The 24,478-nt window shown below is 40.6% G+C and overlaps 1 protein-coding gene across 1 annotated transcript in view; it reads left to right on the plus strand.

The window, feature by feature from the left end:
- Positions 1-810: 810 nt before the first annotated feature.
- Positions 811-24,478, plus strand: part of LOC104916345 (P protein-like) — a 67,965-nt gene continuing 44,297 nt past the window's right edge. Inside the window, exon 1 of the mRNA XM_031557524.1 lies at positions 811-1,092. The gene's annotated coding sequence lies outside the window, so the exon portion shown is untranslated. The remainder of the gene's footprint in view (positions 1,093-24,478) is intronic.

Below are 24,478 nucleotides of genomic sequence, written 5' to 3' on the forward strand. Positions count from 1 at the left end.
GCTCCATGCAACCCGTGCCTTGTGCAGGCTGCTCACTGTTGAGGTGGTCCTGTGGGCATAGCTGAGTCCAGCTGGCTTCCCCCATGTGTTGAATGAGCAGTTCTCACCTTCTGGAAAGTCTCTCAGGAATGCAAAAGCCCCTCTCCATTAGTTTGAGTTACATGACTTTCACACAATGGCCAGCCTGACTGTAGGCTTCTTCTTCCCTACTGAGAAAATAATGTTTGCTCCAGGGCTACAGCTGGGACTTGCTGAGACTACTGATCTTATTTATTTATGTGTCTTAATAAGAAAAACAGAACTGCATGGTAGTGTTCTCCATAAAAACATTTACAGAAAATGCTGGTAGTCCTGTTTTTGCTCTGAAGGCAGAGCATAAAGCTAAAACCAAGCCTGGTTTGCTTTCCCAGTTGTGTTCAGTTTTATTCCACGGAAACAGAGCACTGTCAAAGCTCAGTATTAGAAAAATCAGTTTGAGTCCAGACCTCAGTTAGCTTCTACTTCGCTGTTCAGCCTCATGGGCATGAAATCCTAAATCAAACTGAGCAACATCACAGTTTTCTCTTTGAAACCTTTTGCAGACATGATTTCATAATTTAATAGTATTGTGTGTTTATATTTTGTTCCCAATGTGTGATGTTCCTTATATTACCTCAGTATATACTAAATGAATTATTTTTAGATACCTGAGACACGAAAGTATAACTTTCTCTGGTGCAATCGTATGGTATTACTATGCTGTTTTTGTTTTTCATTTTTTTTTTAATTTTTTTTCCTTAAACTTAACAAGAGAACTAGGTTGGAGAAGAATCAGAAATGAAGGAGTGAATTTGAAACTGAGAAGAAAAGGAGGTGGGAAGGAAGTTGTGTTAGTTTGTCTGCCTTTCTCAGTGCTCTGTTACTAACTGAGAGTAAATTAAATTGTTTTTCCCCAGGTCAAGTCTGCTTTACCCATCACAATAATTGGTGAAGTGGTGGTCCTGTCGTTATCTTGACCTACAAGCTTTTTCATCTCCTCCTGTTCTGCTGCTGATGGGGAGAGTGTGGATGAGTAGGCATATGGCAACCAGACAAGATCGAACCACCACAAAGGTATAAACTTCACAGAAAATACTTATTTTGAATTCTTGGGATTTCTGTCTGGCCATCCACCGTTAGCCATACAATCACATACAATCTGGAGGTGGAAGGGGCCCACCCTTGCCTCCAAACAGCACCACCCCAAATCCAGACCCAGTACTCTGAGAGCATTGTCCAAACGCCCCTTGAATTCCAGCACTTGGGGCTGTGCCCACAGCCCTGGGCATCCTGTTCCATGCCCACCGCCCTGTGGTGCAGCCCCTTTCCCAGCTGCCCCTCCCCTGACAGCTCCATGCCGTTCCCTCGGGCCCTGTCGCTGTCACACAGAGCAGAGCTCAGCGCTGCCCCTCCGCTCCCTGTGAGGAGCTGCAGCCACCATCAGGCCTCCATTTCTGCTCTTCTGCTCTGGGTTATTATACTGATGTGGCAATTTTCAAGTACAAAGTGTAATGATAGTGTAGGTTGAATGAAGTGATGGGCGTTTGGTGAACTCTTATGGTAAATAGGGTAGTCTTCACCCCTTAGATGTGTGCCTTTCTGATATGATGTTACTATGCTGATTGGTGATGTCTTTGCCACTTCTGACTGTGTTTGCTAACTTGTGTCTTGCACATCACCTGCAGAAATGGAAATGCAATCTTTTTGTATGCTTGTGCAGCATCTCCTACTTTGGGGTCCTTAGCCACAACTGAAGCATCTAAGCAACGGAAACACAGATAAATGATGACATTGATTGAAGTGAATCATTTATCTTAATAAAAGGATCCTTTTTTTCTTGGTATCACATTCATCTTCAAAAGATGCACTGGTTTCCCACATGATTTAGCTCTGGTAGACACCTAAGCTTCATCCAAACAGCCTCTTACTTAACCCCTCCCAGCAGAATTGGGAAGAGAATCAGAAGGGCAAAAGTGAAAAACTTCATGGATTGAGACAAAGTTTAATAAGTAAAGCTAAAATGGCCTGCACAAGCAAAGCAAAATAAAGAATTTATTCACTGCTTCCTGTCAGCAGGCCATTTCCAGGCCCGCAGGGCTCCAGCATATATAACTGATGCCAAACACTGCAGCTCTGGACTGGATTCCTCTTCCTCTCTTCCTCTTCCTTCTCTCCACTGTTCAGATTGATGTGCTATGGTATAGGATATCTGTTTTGTCAGGTGGTGTCAGTGATCCTGGCTGGGCCCCCTCCCAGTTCCTTGTGCATTCCGAGTCTCTTTGCTGGTGAGATGGTGTGAAAAATGAAGAATATCTTGAGGCTGCTTTCAACAGTAGTGAAAACATCAGCATGTTGTCAACACTGTTTTGTCACCAATCCCAAACAGCACTTTACAAGTTACTACAAAAAAATGATTTCTACTGCACCCCAAACCAGCATAACTCATCTTGAAATTGGATGGAATATCACCTTTGCTTATAAGATACCTTTAAATTGCAATTTTTGTGGCGATGATGTTGACATTTATGCAAAAGGCCTTTATAGAAAAGGTATAACTAGATTTACATTCACAAAACATGATTGGACGTTTCTTGAGTTACAGATCTGTCAGTAACTTCCTAGAGCTTTAAACAGCTGTCATGTTTTTTTTTAACTGGAACATATTTTACAGCAAAAGAGCAACCATTACATGTGCTCTACAACCTAAAATGCCCAATCAACCAACCAACCAATCACCCAAAAAAGCCTAACCACTAAAAAGTGTACTTTTAAATAGTTAAGAACCTCCAGCAACAGCACAAATGGAACAGTGTAACAGAAATTGGGTGATGCTCCACCTTACTGCATTTCCTCACCAGACTCATGTAAGGAGCACCTCCCCAGCAACAAGAGAGAAGAAACAGGCTTTAGATTTACATCAAAAGAGAACGTTGAACATAGCTATTGATGACCTTATGGATAATCATGAGTGGAATTGGAAGTGTTCATCTCTGCCTTGAGTCATGGAAGGTCAAAAGTAGTTGTTCATCTTTGAAGAACAATTGCTTATTTCAGAAGGCTCAGCCAACAAAAATCATTGTTAATACTTAATAATGTACAATTCTGTATGGCAAAATGTCAATAGTATCATTCTCTTTGTGAAGAATGGATTTTATGTTATCTTCCTTTTCTCTATTCTGCTCATAGCTATCATTAATGTAGCATTCATTCTTTCAGTTGGCATATACTTTGTAGGGACTGTAGACAGGCAGGAGTATGATTATTTTTTTAACCAATTTATTTCTGACAGGGCAAAAAGAGCTTGGCTGGTATGGTGCTTAACTCACCTCGCACTGAGTTCTGTATTGGAATGTGTAGATCTTTGAAATTCCAATATAAGGAATGAGAATGAGTATTTGTCAGGATAATCTTTTTAGTACTTTCTTATGGTGGAAAAACAGAATTCGATTTTTCTTCCCTTTCAGTTTTTCTTAGTGAGCACTGTTAAAAGGGTATGTCTGCTTTGTTCTCCCCAGCATATTTATTCCTGCTTCTTGCCTGAACTCAGGGCAATATGTTAAGCATTTACTCACTGAAGCTCACACCGATCTGTTTTTCCTTTCAATCTTTGCCACTTGTTCTAGTTATCTCAGGCTTCAGATGAGTGCTGTTTAGGCAGCGAGTAGTGGGGCTGGGTGTAAACTGAGTGCTAGTTCTTCACTGAAAGCATGTGACAGCAAATCTGGGAATTCCTGCTTCATTTATGAGAGTGCACAGGACGTAATGTCACTCTCTCCTTATCCAGAGATGCTTACTACAAACAGCTGAGCTGGATTCCACATCAACAAAGCCATCCATCCAAATAAATGTTATAGTCACCAAACGACAGGCATCTTGCAACTCCCTCAGCAGATCTTTCATTTTTAGCGCCTGTACACTTTTTTCTTTTTCTTTTTTCTTTTTCTTTTTTTTCTTCTTCTTTTTTTCCCTTTTGGAATTTCTATTTTCAAGTAGAAGAATTTTCAAGCTTCAAGAATTCTTCTAAAAAGCAGGTAAAATGCAATCTTTCTTTAATACATTTTTTTCTAGAATGGTTTAGTTCTGTTGTTTCGAGAGTAGTTTTGATCTGGGCATTCAAATAATACATATTAAAAGTTACTTGAACTTTGCAAATAGCACAGCAGGTTAACATCAGTACCTGAGCATTCAGCATTTTAAAACACTAGTGAGACACATCAAGTATATGTTATAAAATTCTGTACTTTTTTTTTTAGTTACACTTTGTTTTAGCTTTGCATTGTCTCAACCATCAGCCTTTCCCAGAATATTAAATATCTAAAAGATTTTTCTAATTTACTTACATAAGATTGTAGATTCTTTGGAGGCTCAGACTTGCTGTGTTTTTTGATGTATGTATTTTACCCTTCCTATTCCATTTACGCATAAAAGAATTAGTTTGAGCTTACAGTTTGGGCTAGGAACACTGTAAAGTAGGAACGCTTATGCTTTGAAAATGTGCTTAGTTATACACAGTTAGTCAACACATGGGTGTTGTAGAGTGAATGCATCTCTTAAGTGAAAAAATTTAATAAAAAATGAACAAAGTATGTATGTACTCCCACTACTTTTCTGAAGCATTCATTTTCATGGATTTTACTCATGTTGGCTGTACTTGTAACAAGCTGTTGTGATTTTCTCGTCTTGTTTGAGCAGTCTGCTGGAAAGAGAGCAGTCTGTATGACCAACAATGGGCTGTTCTGTTCTGTTCAGCATGGCATTTGGTGTGTGAGGATGAGGGTAAAACCGCCTGCCTTCCTCAGAGTTTGACATTTTACAAACTGGATGTGAGCATTTGGATTTCAATGAAGGTTAAGGCAAGAGCTCAGGGGATCAGTCACTTAAAGTGGGCTATGTAACTGTTACGGTGAATATTTGTGTAATGTATTTTTGTGAGAATTAAATAGTACTCATGCAAAACAGGCATTGAAGAGCTGCACCTTTCAAGAAGCGTGGATCAGTTGATGTGTTGGAATTTCTTCATATGTCTCAGTAACACTCATGGAAAACACAGCCATTTGCAACCTGAGCTCCTGCCAAAGCATATCCTATCATCAGAGTTTCTGGTGTTTTTTTGAGGGCAGCTCCAGAGCTTTAATTGACAACTCAACTTTGTATGCAGGCTTTGATCTGTTGGTAGGAGGCTGATTTGGACCTCATCTGTTCTCAGTGGAGGCATCCATATGTTTTATTCTGAGTTAAGCAACTCACTATGAGTTAATCTTAAATACTGCTGGAACAAAGAAGGGAAATCATGGATGACAGAGCTGCTGAAGTTTAGAGTTGAACAGATCCCAGTGAGTTAATAAGATTTGCCTGGGTGATGGGCTTTTCCTTCAACTTAATCTAGGAGGAAAAATGGTTCCTCACTGCAAGCCTTTGGGGATGCTGTTTGAGTGGAGATGGAAGGATAATATGAGAGTGTGGACATCTGAAACTGTAGCTGAGGGACAAAAGAGAAAGAGCAGAGCATTAGTTGAGGGGATTTGCCTTTGATTTTCCCTTTAGAAAGTGCATTAGATAAGGCTAAATCCTACTAGGAGCACTGAAAAATTTGAACTTACTGCCATCTTTTTCATTGCTAGAGAAATAAAATACAAAAGGGATAAAATATGTTAGCTAAGAAGACCCTTGTTAGTCTGAGACAATGCAACAATTATGCCTATAAAATTTCCCAGTAACAATAACTGAAGAAATGCTGAGAAAGGCTCCACAGTCTAATGATTTTTCTTTTTCTTTGTGACTGGGTACGTTCGCCAGATCGCATTTTCTCTTGAGGATTAACTTTGAACTGCCAATTAAAAGTTATTGCTAAATCCTGTTACAGCAGAAAGCCTTTAGGTTCTTACTGTTGAGACTTGGCCATTGTTTCTCTCACAGAGTAGATTAAGCTGCTGGGACTTCAGCAAATTACATTTGCAGAATATCATTAATAGTGCCATAAAGTTTGCTTATTGATACAGTGACGACTCAGATTCTTTTTCAAGACCTTTACAAAACCACATCAGCCTGCCATACTTACCAAAGAAAACTACTGAAGTCTGTGTGCCAAAGGTTGGATGATCTTTGCTGTGATTCTGGGGCAAAGAGGGTAGAACACTGCAAAAACCCTACTGTTTTCTGACAGGCACCTGCTGTTACAGTTAGGGATTGCATGCTGTGTGTATCTCTACTCTGAGTGGGGACAAATGGAGCATTATTTCAGAAACCACTCTGTGGTAACGGTTGGCAGATGTTTGCATTTTCGATGTGGTCACTGCAGGACCATCACACGCTTTAAAATCTCTCTGTCTATCTAGGCACAGATCAAACAAGAAAGAGAAATAAACCCAGTGATATTATAATTTGCTTGAGAGAAGAAAGAAAACATTCTGTTCACAGAAGAACTGTACAGTGCTGCCAAAACCATTCATTTTCTCAAAGATGTGTGGAACATAAACTTATTCACTCATAAATCAACATTTGGGCTTTCATGTTCCTCTCATTTCCATGCTTCAGATCTGTGATCTCATTGAAAACATTGAAATTCTTGATCTCTATGGGAATATAACTGCACCCAGCATGTTCTTATAAAAAAAAGGCAGAAAAAGAGATGTCATCTTAGAGGAAAAAATGATAGCGTAGAGTTAAATAAATGAAGCAAATGAGTAATACAGTAAGAAATAATAATTAAATAAACAAATGAATGAGTGAACCTGCTTATATGTAGGATGCAGCATCTTTTGGTTGTTTAATGGATTTTTGGCATGCATTACTTTTTTTTTTTTCTTTGGAAACAATCTTCATGGCACCTATTGAGAAAACACCTAAACCAGCAGAAATCCTGCAGTTTTCAATGGGTTCGGCCCCATGTCCTTGTTATTTCAGGAGCCTATGAGAAAGAGTAGAATAAGTACTGTCAAGAGGACTTAGATAGTTGGCAGCACTGGGCACAGCAGGAAAATTCTCTTTGGGAAGTTTGCAGCCCATGGCTTGGACAGGTACACTCTGTGCTGGCTAAAGAACTGGCTGCATGGCCAGGCCCAGAGGGAGGTGGTGAATGTAGTTAAATCCAGCTGGCAACTGGTCACGAGTGGTGTTCCCCAGGGATTAGTACTGGATCCTGTCCTGTTTAATGTCTTTTCTGATGACCAGGATGAGGGGCTTAAGTACACCCTCAGTGAGTTTGCAGAGGACGCCAAGCTATGAGGAAGTGCTGATCTGCCTGGGGTAGGAAGGCCCTACAGAGGGATCTGGACAGACTGGTTGAAGCCAATGGGATGAATTTCCACAAGGCCAAGTACTGGGCCTTGCAATTTCATCAGAAAAATCCAATGCATTTCTATGGGATTGGGACAGAGTGGCTAGAAAGCTGCATGGAAGAAAAAATATCTGCAGGTGTTAGCAGACAGCTGGCTGAGTATGAGCCAGCAGTGTGCCCAGGTGGCCAAGAAGGTCAATGGCATTCTGGTTTGTATCAGAAATAGTGTTACCAGCAGGAGCAGGGAATTGATTGTGCCCCTGTACTCTGTACTGATGAGGCTGCACCTCAAGTACCGTATTCAGTTTTGGGCTTCTCACTACAAGAAATACATCAAGGCCCTGGACTGTTTCCAGAAAAGGGGAACAAAACAGTGAATGTTCTGGATCTCAAACCTTAAGGGGAGTGGCTGAGGGAACTGGGATTGTTCAGTCTGGAGAAGAGGAGGCTCAGGGAAGACCTTATTGTTCGCCTCAGGTGAACAATAAGGTTCTCCTGAAAGGTAGTTGTGGTGAGGCAGGGAGTCGGCCTCTTCTCTCAGATAACAACGATATGGAGGAAATGGCCTTAATATGGAAGATATCCAGGTTGTATATTAGGGAGATTTCTTCTCAGAACAAGTGGTGAGGCAGTGGCACAGGCTGCCCAGGGAGATAGCAGAGTCATTGTCCTTGGAGGTGTCCAAGAAGCATGTGGATGTGGTTCTGAGGGATGTTTAGTGGGCATGGGGATGAGTTGGTTGGACTAGATGATCTTAGTGGTGTTTTCCAACCTTAATGATTCTTTGAATTCTGGAGCCCTGAAGTATCTCAAGCTGTCTTTTAAAATGGAACAAGAAATACCTGGTCCAGGGACTACTGAAATGTCATAAAACACTCTTTAGCTACATGGCATGTGACTGTGTCATGGAGGCATCTGTCATGTGCAGATTTTTTACTCTACATTTCCAACCTCCCTTTCCATTAATAGCAATTACCCCTATCTTTCATGGTCATATGTCACAAGTCAGAGGTTTTCAGTGTTGGGTGGCTCAACACAATAGACATTTGATGCTCAATTCCTTTTATTAGTTTGAATAAACACATGATCTCTTGGGAGGGCTAATTACTGTTGTGCTTGCTTGATCTATGAGACAACCAGCACACCCTATGGGTGCTGCATTTGAGATTTCTTGTAATCATTTCCCTTCACTGATGCAATCTATTGCTAGCAGAGAACTTCATCTCTTTTACACATATCATTACAGCTACTAGTTTAATTTAACACAGAAAGCCCAGCTGCTACATTACTATTTTAATCAAATAAGGATTGTTGGCATGATAAGCCTTATAATGTAGTAATTTCAAAATTGACAACAGCTTTGATTATTCCTTTTTGGTTGACAGGGCTGCAATCTCTATTGTCTCACACAAAGAAACAGCAGTTTTGTTGTTGTTCCTGTTATAGTAGTTGTTTTTTTTGTGCTAGTTTCCAGCTGTTGAATTCTGCTCAGGCCCAGCAGAACTGCCTTCTGTTAATACACAAGATATATTAAGTAATACTTAACAAATGATCTGTGCAGTTTGTATATTTGAGGAAATGCTGAGAGGCTTGGATATTGAAAGTTACCAGGTTTGGCAGTTCTGTCTTTGCAGGAGATGTGAAGTTCAGAGTCCTTACTGGAATCCCATTTCATTCTCACATGTTTGCTTTGATGTTCTGGATCCGTATGTAACTTCAGGTTGGTACCAGAAATTACCATGATCTAGTGACATCTTTGCCCCCAGCTATCCTGATGCTTAGTTCTCCCAGAGGTGGGAGAAAGTACTGAGACTCTCTTTGCCCTCTAAATTCTTGCTCCTAAATGGTAAGGCAGGAGGGAGGATGTGCATGTGAAACTTTCATATTACAATATAGCTGCTTTTATATTATCATAAAGTAATGAGAAGGAACCTGACAGGAGGTTATAGTGAGGGGTTATTGGTCTCTTCTCCCATATAACTAGCGATAGGATGAGAGGTAATAGCCTCAGGTTATGCCAGAGGAGGTTCAGGTTGGATATTAAGAAAAATTCTTCTCAGAAAGAGTATTCAATCATTGGAACTGGTGGCCCAGTGAGATGGTGGAGTCACCATCCCTGGGGTTTCAAGAACAGGGTAAATGTGGCACCTGGGGACATGGTTAATTGGCATGGTGGTGATGGGTTGGACTAGATGATCTTAGTGGTCTTTTCCAACCTTAATGACTCTATGGTTCTATCTGCAGCACTTAGCTTGGTCATCAGCAAACTTGCTGAGGCTGCACTCAATCCCCGTCTGTGTTATTTTTGAAGATGTTAAAGAGCTCTGGGGCCAAGACAGAACTGGGGGATGCCACTCATTGCAGGCCTCCACGTCGATGTAGAGCCATTGACCACAACCTTCTAGCTGCGACCACTCAATCAATTCCCTATCTACTGAATAGTCTATCCTTAGAATTTGTATTTTCCAATTTAAAGACAAGAATGTGGTGTGGGACCATATCAAAGGTCTTGCAGAAGTTTGGATAGGCGACATCAGTTGCCCTTCCATTGTCCACTGAAGCTTTCGCTTCATTATATAAGGCCCTTTTCATTGAAACAATGAAACTGTGTCACCTTGAGACATGTTAAATCAGATACAACATTTTATTGGCCTGTGTGGTATTTTCTTTTCCATTATTCATGGGCTGATTTGTTAAAATTTCCTTTTCTTCTGTCATCAGACCAGGAGGACTCAGAGCATACATTTTCCTCCCAGTCAGAAAGCCAATGCAGTTACATGATTTGTTTAGGATTCATTGTGATGGATTAGTGTGGAACCGTTAAATACAGCACAGAGAAGTGCTGCCATCCCTCAAGACGGCTGTACACCTTTGCTGTGCTATGTGCCTTGTCAGGAGCAGTGGGGTGAGCACAGCAAGGCAGGAGCTTCAGCAGCTGCAGTGGGGATGCTGAGAAGCTGATTGGAAGCTGATTGCTGAGATGAAAGCAAAGCAGAAATTCAGTTATGACATTTGGTACCCGTCTCTGAACACACCTGAAGAGTGTTATAGGGGATTTGAGCAAAACAGCATAATTGGTGAGAATGATTCTCTAACACTATACTTAAGTCATAACGCAAGCACTCCAATATGTACATAATTTTTAAATTTTCTTGGGAACATTGTAGTGCTCAAGGTGAAAAGAGCCAAAAGAAAGTTTAGATTCAAGAAGAGGAGGTATTGCAACTGTTTAGCATCCAACACGACAGACTGCTCTCAGCCTAAGACTGCTCTTAAGCTACGGGCTCTGCAGTGCAAGATGTGTAATCTATAGGCTCATGCTTAGCTGAGGCAATACTTCTTTGTCTGTAGAGGCATCAGCCAAAGTTTGTGCACTTATGGATGAGATGTTTCAGTGTTTGTGTATCTATCCTAGTCATTGATTTTAAAAATGCTGTCTGGTAATTTCAGACATTGTGATTCTTTGCAGGGCTGTTTAATTTTAGTCCCAGGCAGAAATTATGCTACTGGAGCTTCTGCAGATTTTAGAGTGTTGTGGAGGTCTCATGATCAATGGCTACTTTAGAGATTTGTTTTCGTCAACATAACTAGAATTGTGTAGGCAGAAATATTTGCTGAAGTGGTATATATTTATCGTCACCATTCCTATCACACAGCACTTTTGAATACCTACCAATTCTATTTAGAAACAACAACATTTCTGGTTAAGAGGACTGCATTTAAACTATGAAAGTTTGTACCTGTTTTGTAGCTCTGGCAACCTTTTTATTTATTTATTTATCTTTCATAGACACCTTCATAAACCACTCTTAATAATTTCCTCATTTCCTGATTAGGTAATTAATTTTTTTTTTTTTGCCCTTTCTCATCATCAGCAGGCATATTTTCACCTGGCTGTAGTGAAGGATGGTGGGCAAACTACAGAACCTTGAATAAAAATATTGCCAGAAGAAGGAAAAAACCAACCCAACACATAGAAGTCTGGGGTTCTGTCTGGGGTTCTATCTGGGGACATCTTTGCACATCAGAGATAAAGTTCCTGGATATCAGTTTAGGGGAGAGAGGAAGAGACGCTTCAGCAGCACTTTTGCATAGAAGGCAGCAGAACACACTCACTTAATAGGCACAAGAAAGCTTATTGGAAGACCCTTAAATACCCCCAAGTATATATCACGATTCAGTCAAGGACCTGATCTTTTCAGCAATACTCAACCTGTTATAATCCACTGAAAGCAAGACTCCCTTGATTTTTGTGCTATGTTTCATATTTGAATTTATATTACCTTTTTCCTCCCAAACCCCAGTCTTGTGTTTGCACGCGCTTGCTTGATTTACTTTAAAATTGCATAGTGCATTGGATCTGGCTACTTTAATTTATAAGCTGGTACTTCACCCCGCAGATACAATTTCATGCTGAAATAATTTTTCCTGGCATGTTTTACTAAGAAACCCAGGAGAAAAAAATGCTTTTCTGTATCCAGTAGTGGACAATTATCCATCACCTGAGCTGCAGCTCTGTCTGCGTGACAGCCCAGGCCCCTGGAAGAGCAGCAACTCAGGGACTGCTGTCAGCATGCGGGGGAATGAGGCCTCCTCATGCTGTGAATTTGTATCCAGCTGTTCCTGTGGCCGGCTGTATCTCACCAGAAGCGTTGCTCTGCCAGCTGAGGAATTTTACATAATGATCAGGACAGTCAGCTGAGGAATGAGTGTCAGCCAAGTACACTCGCTGCTGTCATGTGTGCCAGGGCCCGGCTTTCGCCTGGTATGCTTTGCTGCAAAAATCATGATCTCAAATTCAGTAAATGTTCTGCTAGGGGGCCTGGTATGTGGTGTAGTTTCTGGCAGTGCCTTGCAGGGATGAGGTTGAGGATAAGCTTTAAAGAAGTACCTTGATAAAACAAGGACTTGCACTGGTTTTGAAAACCAGTCTCATAAGCTGATTTATGTCCCTGATCATTGCAGAGGAGTTGGACCAGATGACCTTTAAAGGTCCCTTCCAACTCAAACAATTCTATGATTAGGGAGATACCCATCTCTGCCTGATTCCTTCCACTATTGAATTAGTCTTCCGGTCCTCAGAAACTGTAACAATTCCAAAGCTTTCCCACTGGTTTTGAGAAAAAATAATTAATTTGGTAGTAAGGACGGCTTGGTGGCTGTGTTGATAAGCTTCACTGTGGGAGGCACAAACTCTGTACTCATATCTCATCTCACATTGGTTTCACGAACTCAGGGAGTTCCTAGGCTGCTTTGAGTACCCCATCTGATCCATCATTAATTGTTTATTATCTGCCATACCTAGCTTTGAAGCCAGACCTCCTTTGAGCAAGGGTTGGATTGTGTGAACTCTAGAGATCCCTCCCAGCTGGAATTGTTTTTATTCTGTATGGGACTTCAGAGGGCTACAAGTCTTTCAGAGAAGTAAGAAATCCGAAGCTGCATCTTCCACGCAAGAAATGAATGCCCTTACCACAAACTGCCAATCTTCTTTGCGCTGACCCAAGAGGTATGCAACAACAGATAGGTTCAATCTGTCTGCAGAAATTAGTATAGCTCCAACAGTAGTACAGTACTACCAACTGGTAGATATCAACAGCTGAATTCCCAAAATCAGATCATATGCTGGGATGAATGAACATTCAGATAAAAATTTAGCTTTAGATTGAACAGAGAGCTCTGTTGTATTTCCAATGAGCCTCTGGACTTTTGATAATTTAGAGTCTATCTTTCAAGCCTGCTTGTAACCAGAATGTCTGCAGTTGTCCAGCAATGACCTTTCAATAAAGCATCATTTTCAATGATCTTTCATCCTCCAAGAACATTTTGCAACAGTAAATAGTGAATATTTGATGTTTTCCTGGGTTCAGAAAGCAGCTGAGCAAATTCATGCTGCAGAAGTCCAACAAGGGCCATGAAGAACAAAGCTACCCCAGCAGCTCTGGAGCTGAAAAGCCCTGGGGATTGGGCTTGAAGGCAGGACATGGAATTTGGGGTGAGGAAGGGCAGCTCTGAGCTGCCCTGAGATCTATACAAGCAGATTCACTGAGCCATGTTGTAAATTTTTCTTCACAATATGCTTCTCTCCTTATTAGGTCAGTTCTCTAGTACCTCTCAGCTATGTTGAGAGTTTCTTTTTCCTTTCCTTTTAGGCTGGCTGTATGTGATACACACAAGTGCAGTTGATGCTTCAACTTCTGATAGGAAAGTAAAAAGCCTCTTGCTTTTTAAAAACTCCTTGCTAGACAAACTGCTTTGCAGCAGCATTGAATGCTTTAGCTTGAGCCCAGGAAATCTCTTTCTCAATAACCTAATGCTAACTGGCCATAACAAATCTAGAGTAACTTCACCTAAAATCTCACCTAATTTGGTGTGGGGTTGAGCAGGGACTTGGTGCATGAGAAGACACTTTTTATATGCTTCTTTTTCCAGGGAATTTCTTTCTCAGCAGGTATTTACTAATTTATGCAATGTGTCACATGATCACTTGTCTTTGGGCAGCATGGGACAGCTTTGACACTGTGTACACCAAATATATATATTTGGACTATTAGTCTATACTGCACCTGGAGTACTGTGTTCAGTTTTGGGCCCTTCACTGTAAGAAAGTCATGGAGGCCCTGCAGCATGTCCAGAGAAGGACAAAAGCTGGTGAAGGGTCTGGAGCACAAGTCTTAAGGGGAGCATCCAAGGGAACTGGGATTGTTCAATCTGGAGAAGAGGAGGCTCAGGGGAGACCTTGTCACTCTCTACGACTTGAAGGAAGTTTGTGGTGAGGTGGAGAGTTGACCTCTTCTCCCAGGTAACAGTGATAGGAGGAGAGGGAATGGCCTCAAGTTGTGCCATGGGAGGTACAGGTTGGATATTGGACCCTGTACATTTGAGCACATCTCTGTAAGGGAATGATCCTAGATGACATGTCCTGATGTCATCCTGATGAAACTCCAGCTCTCAGCATGAATTGTAGGTGTAATAACTGAGGATGTGTTTTGTACCCTTCCTGTCATTGTTCCTGATACCATTTTTTGCATCTTAGATAATTGCTTATGGAGTGGCTCTGGCAAGTTTCAGCAGTGGGCTTCAGTCACATTGTCTCAAAACTGTCACAACACACATGCTTCAGCTTTAGTATTTCAACTGCTCTAAATTAAATAGTAGTAGATGTGTTCATTTGCATTCATATAAGAACGGCAAAGAAGCTAAGTCACTCCAGCCTTGCTAAATCTATTTAGCTTCATTTTGATTTCAGAATTGCCTATTTTTCTTTTTTGCCAGACATGCAAAGAAGAAAGTATTTGCCATTGACTTCAATAAGGATTAATTTCTTCCCATTTCAGGGTCACCAAGCTTTTGTTCAAAGCATTTTTCTAAAACAGCTTTAGGATACGAATACCTTAAGAGTTATCAGAGGAAGCACTAATGTATGACACTGAACATACCTAGTGTTTTGTGGATGACAACTGTGGACATTCATCTCCAGGATTGGCAAGGAGGCCTTAGTCAGAGGGAAGGTTCTGAGGAGAGCACCCGCACAACCTGACCTTGATCCCAAGTTTGCAGAGACAACTTGCTTGAGTTTTCACATCCAAGGATCATTGACACACACCTTGCAATTTCTCCTTTGCTAGCTTCAGGTACCAGCAGGTTGGGAGACGGCCCTTACCTAGTAGTTGTTGTGACACCTGTGGTTTTGTGCAAAATTCTTGGCTTATGCAAAAATTTCTGGAAATGTTTCATTTCTCATAGAAAACCACACATGCAGTCTGCTATTGCCATTAGTAAGCCTTTTTCCTGGAGGTTTTGACAAAGGTGTATCTGAATCCTACAGAACCTTTAAACCAAGAGGCAGGAGCTGGGCTGCTGTTTAACAGGCAGCCCGGTCTCTGCCTCAAATGCTTGGTGAAACATTAGACAGTTATTTGGGAGGCATTTTTGATTCAGAAAGCATATTTTATTCCTTCTCTGGCTAACTGCTGACAGTGTGGCTGCTGATGGATTTATAATACTGCTGCAGTTTAAGGCCATTTTAATATCAAATCATTACAGATTTCAAATGTATGATTAGTTAAAGTTTATTGATATAATGTTCAGACATAGCACATCTGAGACAGAGGTTTTAAAAGGTTTTCTTGGAGCTACCAGAGCTCACAATTTTGGCTGGTAAGGCATCGTTTTGACCTTCTGCCCTCTCTTCCTTCAGGCTGCATGTACCAATTGACTGACTTCTGTTATCAGTATCAGGGATATGAAATATGCGGTATGCAGGCTTTTGAGTTTGTGGTCTATCTCCAGAGAGATCCTGAAAAAGAGAGGGCTTTGAGAGGATTGCATTGCTGTCTTTAGCAATCAAAAGGGCTTGTAGAAGTGAGGGAAGGAAACTCTTCTCAGATGTGCACATTGAAAGGCAAGAGGCAACAAGCACAAGTTGCAGTACTGAAAAACTCTGCTTGAATGTAAGGAATTTGTATGCTGAAGTACAGAACAGGCAGAGAGAGGCTGAGTGATATCCATCCTGGGAAGTATTAAAAAATTAGCTGGACAAAACCCTTGGCAATCTGCTGTCAGTTTGGAATTAGCCCTGCCTTTTGCAGGCTAACTTTCAATCTGAATCATTCTGTAGTGTTTATGTGTGAAAGCAGCCCTGCTCTGGGCTTTCTGCCTGTTAAAACTGAGCAAGAATCCTCTATTTTGCTATGCAGTGAATTAAAACCACAGTGTGAATCAGTGACATCCACTGTAGGGCTTTGCCCATGCTGTAGCGAGTGCCTGGGGAAGCAGTGCTGCCTTCCTGCCAGTGTAGCTGCCTAAGCACTAGAGCTACCTGTAAGCCCATAGGGACCCCTTGGCCACAAAAGTCCATATTATCAGCTTCCCAAGGAGAAGCAGGGTCAAGAAATTTCAGGTCTGACACAAGGGTTGGGTTGATGCGAGAAGCATGTAACCAAGCCCCTTCAAGGCATTTATGTAGGTTCAGTGCCTCAGGACAGGGAAGGGAGTTTGCAGTAACCAGCACTCATTGATGGAGCTTCTTCCTCTGTAGAGTGAGTGCATTCATGAGGAAGAAAGATCTTCAAATGTCTCAGTTCCTGCAGGGGCTCACAGGGAGAGAGCAGAGTCAATTCTTCTCCTTCCTTGGAGGGTTCATTTTGAGAGCCTTTTGCTCTTATTGCTGGAAAATCCAATTAAAATACAATGTCTGGCTGAACTTGGTATCTTCATCCCAAAAGCATAATGAGCTCTTTGCATTTTGTGTGCATCTCAGTTAATGAGTTCTCCCCTTTTATACGGAAGCTCTAAAGACAGATTTTTATTATCTATGTCATTATTATTAAGAAAGGAAGAGTCTGAATACAGTACCTCTCAGACATCCTGCCCATGCCAAGGGCTGCCAAAGCATGTAGAGTGAGATTACAGCTTCCTATTTCATTGCTGAAGTGGCTCTATTAATAACAGGGCTCAACAAAAATTGCCAGCAGAAGAACTGCTTATTAAGCATGGAAATGTATATTAAAAAAATCCCAGTAACTAAAAGATTTATTTATTTATTAAGCCTAATGTTTTTTAGGTCCAAAAGGAACAGATTACTGTAAGGATTTTTTAGACAACTTTTCTACTGTGATAACTGTTTCTATTCCCTGCCCCCCACCTTTTATTTTATTTTTTAATTTTTAGATCAAAGACATGCAAAGCCAAGGTCTGAAAACTGAATTTCAGTTGATGCTGATTTATTTTCTGAGCTGGACAAATTAACCACAAGAGATCATAGACTGAAGGGAAAATTATACAGACATATTTTCATAGGATTTGGAGTTAAAGAGAGCTTGCGATTCCGACTCGTGCACTTGTATTACACATTCCCACATTTCAGCCAGTTTTCCTAAATGTTGGACAGAGCAGCATGTTTTGGCTAAGCAGAAGTCCCAGTGATAACTCTAGTTGGGAAGGCGTTGCCAGGCAGCCATCTTCAGTAGTTTGTTTCAGCAGTTAATCAATGTGACTGCTAAACATAAGTCATGAAATATGTGCCGTGTTTCCTGTTTGATGGCTGGAAGCTGAAGCCAAATAAATTCAGTTCTCGTTTTGCCTTTTTCATTAAATTAGAGGGTGTTTCAGTACCAGAGATTTCCTCTTTGTGGAGGTGGCTTAGTAAGTGAGTCCATCTATTTTTGAAAAATGGGACAGCTCAAAAGCCTTTGGTCTGTCTCACAGTAAGATTCTCAGATTATTTGCATTGTACATTTTCTGCCCTATTCCCTTCTTTCAAATTCCTTTCCCAAAGGGAGGGATCCAGCACTGTACACAGCACTTTGTGGGGAAAAAAAAAAAATTTAACATAGAAAGAAAACAACAAACTCAATGTCTGTGCACTATTTGTTCTTCCACGTTTGGATACTGCATTTGTCCTTGCTCCACAGTGCAGGAGAATGCAGGCTGAGTTCTTCCTGCACCTTGCAGGGCCACTGCTCCTCACTGTACTGATTTACCATCTGTAAGCAGTCTGCAGTCTTTGTTCCTTGTCTTATTATTTGTGTAGCTCTGCATGCACAGATCCTTGGTCTGATTCGGCCCAGGCAGCTCTATTAAAGCAGTTTATAATCATAAAAAAATCAAATGGCAACACTGTCCAAAGCGTGTCTCATTAATTTTGTGGCATGTAATCTTAGTTTAAATGTGTCTCTATTTTCAAAGGGAAACTTTTCACCACTGTTGCGGCCAATTTTAACTTTCAGTTTAACAGATGTTACTGTATGTCCTTGTGTTTTGAAAGGAACAAGCTTCTGCATTCCTTTTAAAATGCTTTACATATGTTTATAACTCATTCCTAGACTACAGATGGCTTTGCCCTACTTCATGTGAATTATTTTTCTTTAGCATCTTATTCTCTGCTCAACTTAGATATCAGCCTTGAGGTTTCTGGCTTTAGTGCCACAGGAAAAACCAATCCTTTTGGCAAAAAGATTGTTCTGCATCTACCCAGTCCCTGCTGTAAAGCCCCAGAAATTAGAAAAAAAGCTTAACATATGGAATCCAACACTGTTCCTGAACACTTTCAAAAAAGTTGAATGTAGTAAACATAGCTATCTTTGACTTTACTAAGGAAAAAATTAATTACCACCCCAAACACCAGACACAGTTCATATACTTTCAAATAACTGAAATTTAGCTTTAAAATACAGACTACGTGGATGTCAGAGGAAGTTAGTAATTAAGAATTGTTCACGACTATGTTAACTCAGAATAGTTTCTGCTATGAGGTAACTTTTGTGAACTCTGATAATCAAAAGAAGAATACCTTATCTAACAATTATCCACAATGTAACAATTATCTGGTATGAAGTAAAAGAAATGTATGTCTCCAATCTGATGTGAAATTCATATGTATCTTCAAATAATATGTTTCCCAAAGTGAGATCCATGATTAAATTAAAGACGGTCGGATGCACCAATTTCTCTAATCATTGTCTTTCACTTTCTTCTTACTGCTAGGGTGAGATTTCAACATTGTTTTAGGGTAAAAAAAAACACACCCTGTATTATATTGGAATTGCTGCAAAGTTTATGTAGGTCAAATAATCTCTTTGAAGATATCTTTATTTTGAGCAACCCTAGAACTCATTTACACTGCTTTATCTGTGAAAAAAGGATTTGGAGTAGCTACTTGCATCTTGCACAGCTTTTATAGTAGGGAGAAGAGTAATTATTGTGAATGTCAGACCTAGTGGTTTTGTCTCCTTTCCCATCTGTATTTATACCAGTGCCCTGCACTAGGAATAAGTCATTGCCTCCTGAATATAAGGTCAGGGACTAAGAGCACAGTGGATCCAGTTGCCATGCTACAGGTTGTTAGCTCCCTGTTTTGCTCTGTGAATAGCAAATTATATTTTCCAAGAGTTAGTTTTCAGTGTGGATTCTTGAAGGGAGAGCGTGATGATGAAGGGCAAGAGAAAAAACAAAGCACTAAAGGCTGTGCTTATGGGTTCCTGAGTTCCTCCTTTTGGGACTCAAAGTACACATGCTCATCTGAACTCAAAAGTGTAGAGCTCTACATGCTTTAGGATTGGCCTTGGTACGTGTCAATGCTGTGCCACCACAAGCCCTGTATGGATTTTTCCCCATAGTCAGAAAAGGGAGCCTCCTTACTGCACCGCACAACAGCCAGATTCCCTAGGGGAAGTTTTCACTTCAATTTCAGTAGGTAGAGCCTAAAAACCTCTAATGAGGAATAGGAAAGAAAGAAGTAAAGAAAGAAGGGGTAAAAAATTGTGGGAAAGAAAGAAAGAATGGGAAAGGTAGATGCACGTCTGCCTCTCTCTTACCCTTAATCTTCTCAGTGTTGTATTGCCTGTTTGGTGAATTTTGAGTTTTCAATTGTATAAGGCTGTCAGGTCACGTTGGACTTAGTGTTTGAAAGCCAAACATTCTAAAGGAGCTGGAGGATCATGTGGCTATTCTTTCAGCCAAGTTTCCCTCAGATCTTTAAGCAGCTGTTTCAGAAATGCATGCTTGCTTCAGACCTTCTGGAGACTGGGAGGGCACAGTGTTTATTGGGATTCACAGAATGACTTGCTAATGAATCTTTGGTGCAATGAGCTTTCTGCAGAGGAACATACAGTCTTATGTGAATGCCTAGGAACATAAGCACTCATCAGAGGAGGTTTGGTTAATATAATCAGCATGCAGAGCCCACTTTCATTGCCTGTATTGGTAAAACATAGTTTGGTGTACTCTCATGTACAGTGCAAATATTTTGCTGAGAAAATGCAGTAAGTATTGCTACTGTAATGCACTTCCCAGTGCTGTCTGCCTCAGAATCTCAAAATAATTTACAGCTTTGCTGAGGGGATTCTACTTGGTAAGTGTTATTTAGAAGGCAAGGCCCACTTTTGCCATGAGACAAGCTGAGAGTGAAGTGGGAAACAGTAATCTTGACTCTCATCTCCAGTTTGGTGGCGCTTCCTAGGCTTTGGCTTCACTCCCAAATGCTTAAAGCAATCCTTATTTGCTGGAACAGTGAATTTGCTTTATCACTTTGGAGATTCTCTTGCTTCTTCTTTTTAAGGTGGTAGGAAAGCTTTGCTTCTATGCTGTAATCAAATTATCTTCTTCCTAGGGATACATAAGTAAAATCATTCATGACCAAATTTCCACCAACATGAAAAGAGTGTCTGCCATGGGTGAAGGAGGAGGAAGCAATGTGCTACCTGTAGAGCAGTTCCAGAGAATGGAAATGAAACAGCATTCCTGTTGCTAGACCTTCCCTCGTGCTGTGGGCCTGAGGGGCTGCTCTGCCGTCCCTCCCTTCTTGCATTTCCCTTCTTTGTGCCCCTGGGAACATCTTGCCAGCATGGAATGTGCAGTTTCTCTGTAATTTTAATCTTGTGGCCCTGGGGTGCAATGCGTAGTCTTTTCTTCAGAGTCATGGAGCCAGACACCTTCTATCTGTAACCAAATGTATCTTGCAAGCTCAGCATTTTCAGCCTGTCTTATATCTTAGAAGGGCTGGATGTGAAGTCGAGTGAAGACAGTGGAAGGACTCTCACTACCCTCCATGTATTTTGGTTAAAGTCCCGAGGCTCACATTCCATACATTTTAGCTTGGATTTGGATTTTCATAAGCTTTTGCACTCCAGAAAGCTGCCAGCTTCACAAATCTACCTCTCACTGTGTGTGCTTTCAGCCTCTTGGTTTTGTAAGAAAGTTTTAAGCTGAGAGAGAAATTAATGAATTTGTCTGGACTGTAACATGAACCATGCAATCAACAGCATGGACACACTAGTTTTCATTGATGATGCCGTACTCCCTTTGAATCTAAGAAGTAGAAATGTATATAAAAGCAGGCTCATTTGCAATACAAGGCAGTTAAAAAAAAGTGTATGGCAGTAGGGTACTAATGGAGTGCCCAAATTCCAGAAAAGTAAGTTGTGTTTTTGTTTTCATCCTTGCTTATTCAGATTGGTTGATTTTTAATTAGTACCACAGGTTATTAAAATATTCCAAACTGAAACTTATTAGCTTAGTTACGTCTGGCCCTACTCTGCTGAAATGAAAGAAAAACTGAATCAAATCCCTTTGGCTATCTGGAAAGAAAAATAAGTACTAGTGTTACTAATGATGTTTGAAATCAGAACATCTATGCCCATTTACAATGGTCAGTCTGGCTCCTAGAATGCATTGCTGTTTCTGTCTGTCTCACACTGAGGCACTGTGGTGACAGTTCTGAATAGAGCCATGAAATCACATAGCATAAATATGCACATAAATATCCTTCCCCTACAAATTACTTGTACAAAGTCAACAAAATCTCCAATTTTTGACCAATGTACAAGGAAATGAATACACTCAAAATACTTAACAAACTCCCTTAATATCCCTTCTTGGTTTAATTATCTTGGATTTATTATGGCCAGTGTCAACAAATAATGGGTTGGTTATTTTCACCTGCAGTGAAGTAAAAAAAACAGTGTATAAATATTTACATTCATTTTGAAAAATATGATCATACCCAGCATGCTGCTTTGTTGGTCATTGAAATATGTGTGCTAAAGAACACTGCATAAACAAACTGCACACTAATAGATGCTAGGATGAAAAGAGAAGCTAGAGCTGTGTCTTTATCACTGCTACCTCCATTTAAACTTCAGTTCTGTAGGAAAAAAGTTGTATTTTATTCTGCTTTGCTGCATATTCAAAATAAAAGAGAAACCAGCAGTACCATGAACTCTGCTCTTCTGCACCTGTTGGTATTATCTTTTTCCATGGCACAGCTGCCAAGTCATATGGATGCTCTAATTCCTTTGTTCAAAGAGACTCCTTATCATCATCTTTTCTACGAAGTAAATTTAGGCTAACAGCGGACATGAGAAATGTGACATGAACACTTATTTCCTATCGGTATTCTAACTGCTGCAGCAATTCCAAGCACTTGCTTGTTTATCAAGTTAGACACAAGAAAGATTGACACTGTGGGAATAACAACTACCTAGACATGTCATTCTGGGTGCAATAACGCATTTTTCTGCACTTCGTTTTAGGGAGCCTGGTCTTCAGCTTGAAAGTCATTTGTTAAGAACTTCTAACATTTATTAGCAGAATATGGGCTAATAGAATAATAAAAATAAAAAATGGCCTTTGATGCTTGTATTCCTTCTCAGCTTAGTGATTTTTTTTTTTAAACACAGCTGAAAATAACCAGGCTTGTTTGAATTTCAAAATACAGTATCAATTAATCAACCTCTTCCTACTGGTTGCTTGCTATTAGAAAATTGTATAAGTAATTTATAATTTATAAATTTATAATTTAAAGACCTCGATACACAACAAATAGGAGAACAGAACACTGCTATATGCTTAGTCTGACATGTCTGAAGACATGTCTTTGGGTTAGAGTAAAGTAAAAATAGCAGCTCCAGCAATCTTTAATAAGGAACAGTTATAAGTAATTTCAAATTTCAGAATACTCTTCTCCAACAGCCATTCTGCCTCTCCTGCGGTCTCCCTGTGCTGCTTTTCCTTCCAACAGTTGGCGAGGCCCAAACCCTAGTGGGGCCGTGGAGCCAGATGTTATTCACCTCCACCTCAGTAGTTGCCCACAGCTGCTCTTCAGGGTGATCTGAGAACATGAGACTCTGGTGCTTTCCCATGAATATATAACGATCACTTATAAAAGTGCCAAAGAGAAGTACTACACTCTTAAAAGCCCTCTAGCAAGGCTGTAGTGCTGGAGTTTTCCTCATCAGTGTCAATCATTTCACCTTCTTATGCAGAGGTGCCGTGAAAGGCCTTCGGCATCCCAGCAGGCTATTTAGCTTTCTTGAGACATGGTATTTGCTATTGATGTCATTTTTGAGAGAACACAGAAACACTGCACTGATGGCATAAAAAAAGCTTGCAGAGCTCAAGGAGGGAAGAAATCCCTCTCTGCATTTGAATTGTTATAGCAAAGATACTGCTTTTCCTTTCAAGCCTGCTTAGTTTCTCAGCATCTCTTAATCAAAGCAAAGAACATATGCGGAATGATTTTCAGTTACATTTTGCTAGTCTCTTCTAGGATCTCTTCTCTTCCCTAGAAGACCAAGCCCTAATAAATAAATAAATAAATAAATAAATCTGAATATTATATCGTTTTCCTTCTGATACAGCCTCCTTTTAACATAGTACTTTGAGTTTTCAGACACATAAGCTTACATGGCAGTGATGTTGCTGCTATTTTGGCTCCAGTGAGGGTGTCTCACAGCCCTTGTGTACTGACAACAAAACTATTGTGCTTGAACGGATCAAGTTGTCCAGTGGCTTGTATTAATACTGACACTCATTTTTCTTTTCCTTTTCCTTTTACTTGTTTAGATAAACATCAAGAAGCCTGCTTTAATAACTGTGCTGTTTCAGAGATGTGACAGCATTAAATCTTCAAATGGCTGAGACTCCATATTGGTCTTAGTAACTGTACAAAGTTGCTTCATGGTACAGGTTTCTTGTTTCCAGTGACTGCACTCCATGACACAAACCTTGTGATACTTGGTGAGAATCATCTCATTTAAACTGAGATATCTTTCTAGTATGCAACTCCTTTACTCCCACATGCCTTGGCAGTCAGCAGGAGGTGCAGACATTTCTGGAGCACAATGCACTTACCCTGCCTCAAGTGCTCAGTCTCAGGTGAGCCTGGTGGTCTGTTCCTCTCTCACTCCATGGGCTGTGTGAGGATCTAGGGCATAAACTGGGGACTTAACCTTACAAACCTAACTGTAGCTTAGTTCTCTATAGCTCTTTTCAGAAAGAGTGGTGATGCAGTGGCACAGGCTGCCCAGGGGGATGGTGGAGTCACCATCTCTAAAGGAGTTCAAGAACTGTGTGGATGTGCCACTGAGGGACGTGGTAAGTGGGCATGGTGAGGATGAATTGGAGTTGGGCTAGATGATCTTAGTGGTCTTTTCTAGCCTTAGTTATTCTATAACTCTATGATCTTATAAGACGCTTTAAAAGTCAGCCTACTGACTTGAACAGACTTTAAATCAACCACTTAGGCAAATGAAATAGGAAAGAAAAAGGAAATTACTATTTTAGCTAGGATTTTCTTCCTTTCTTCCTTCCTTTCTTCCTTTCCTTTTTCCTTTTTTCCTTTCTTTCTTTCAAGCAGCTGTCCTGTTTTATTGTCATTCTACCTGCAGTACTCCCTGTTCCTAA

Source organism: Meleagris gallopavo, chromosome 1 (assembly GCF_000146605.3).
Source record: "Meleagris gallopavo isolate NT-WF06-2002-E0010 breed Aviagen turkey brand Nicholas breeding stock chromosome 1, Turkey_5.1, whole genome shotgun sequence".
NCBI classification, from domain to species: Eukaryota; Metazoa; Chordata; class Aves; order Galliformes; family Phasianidae; genus Meleagris; species Meleagris gallopavo.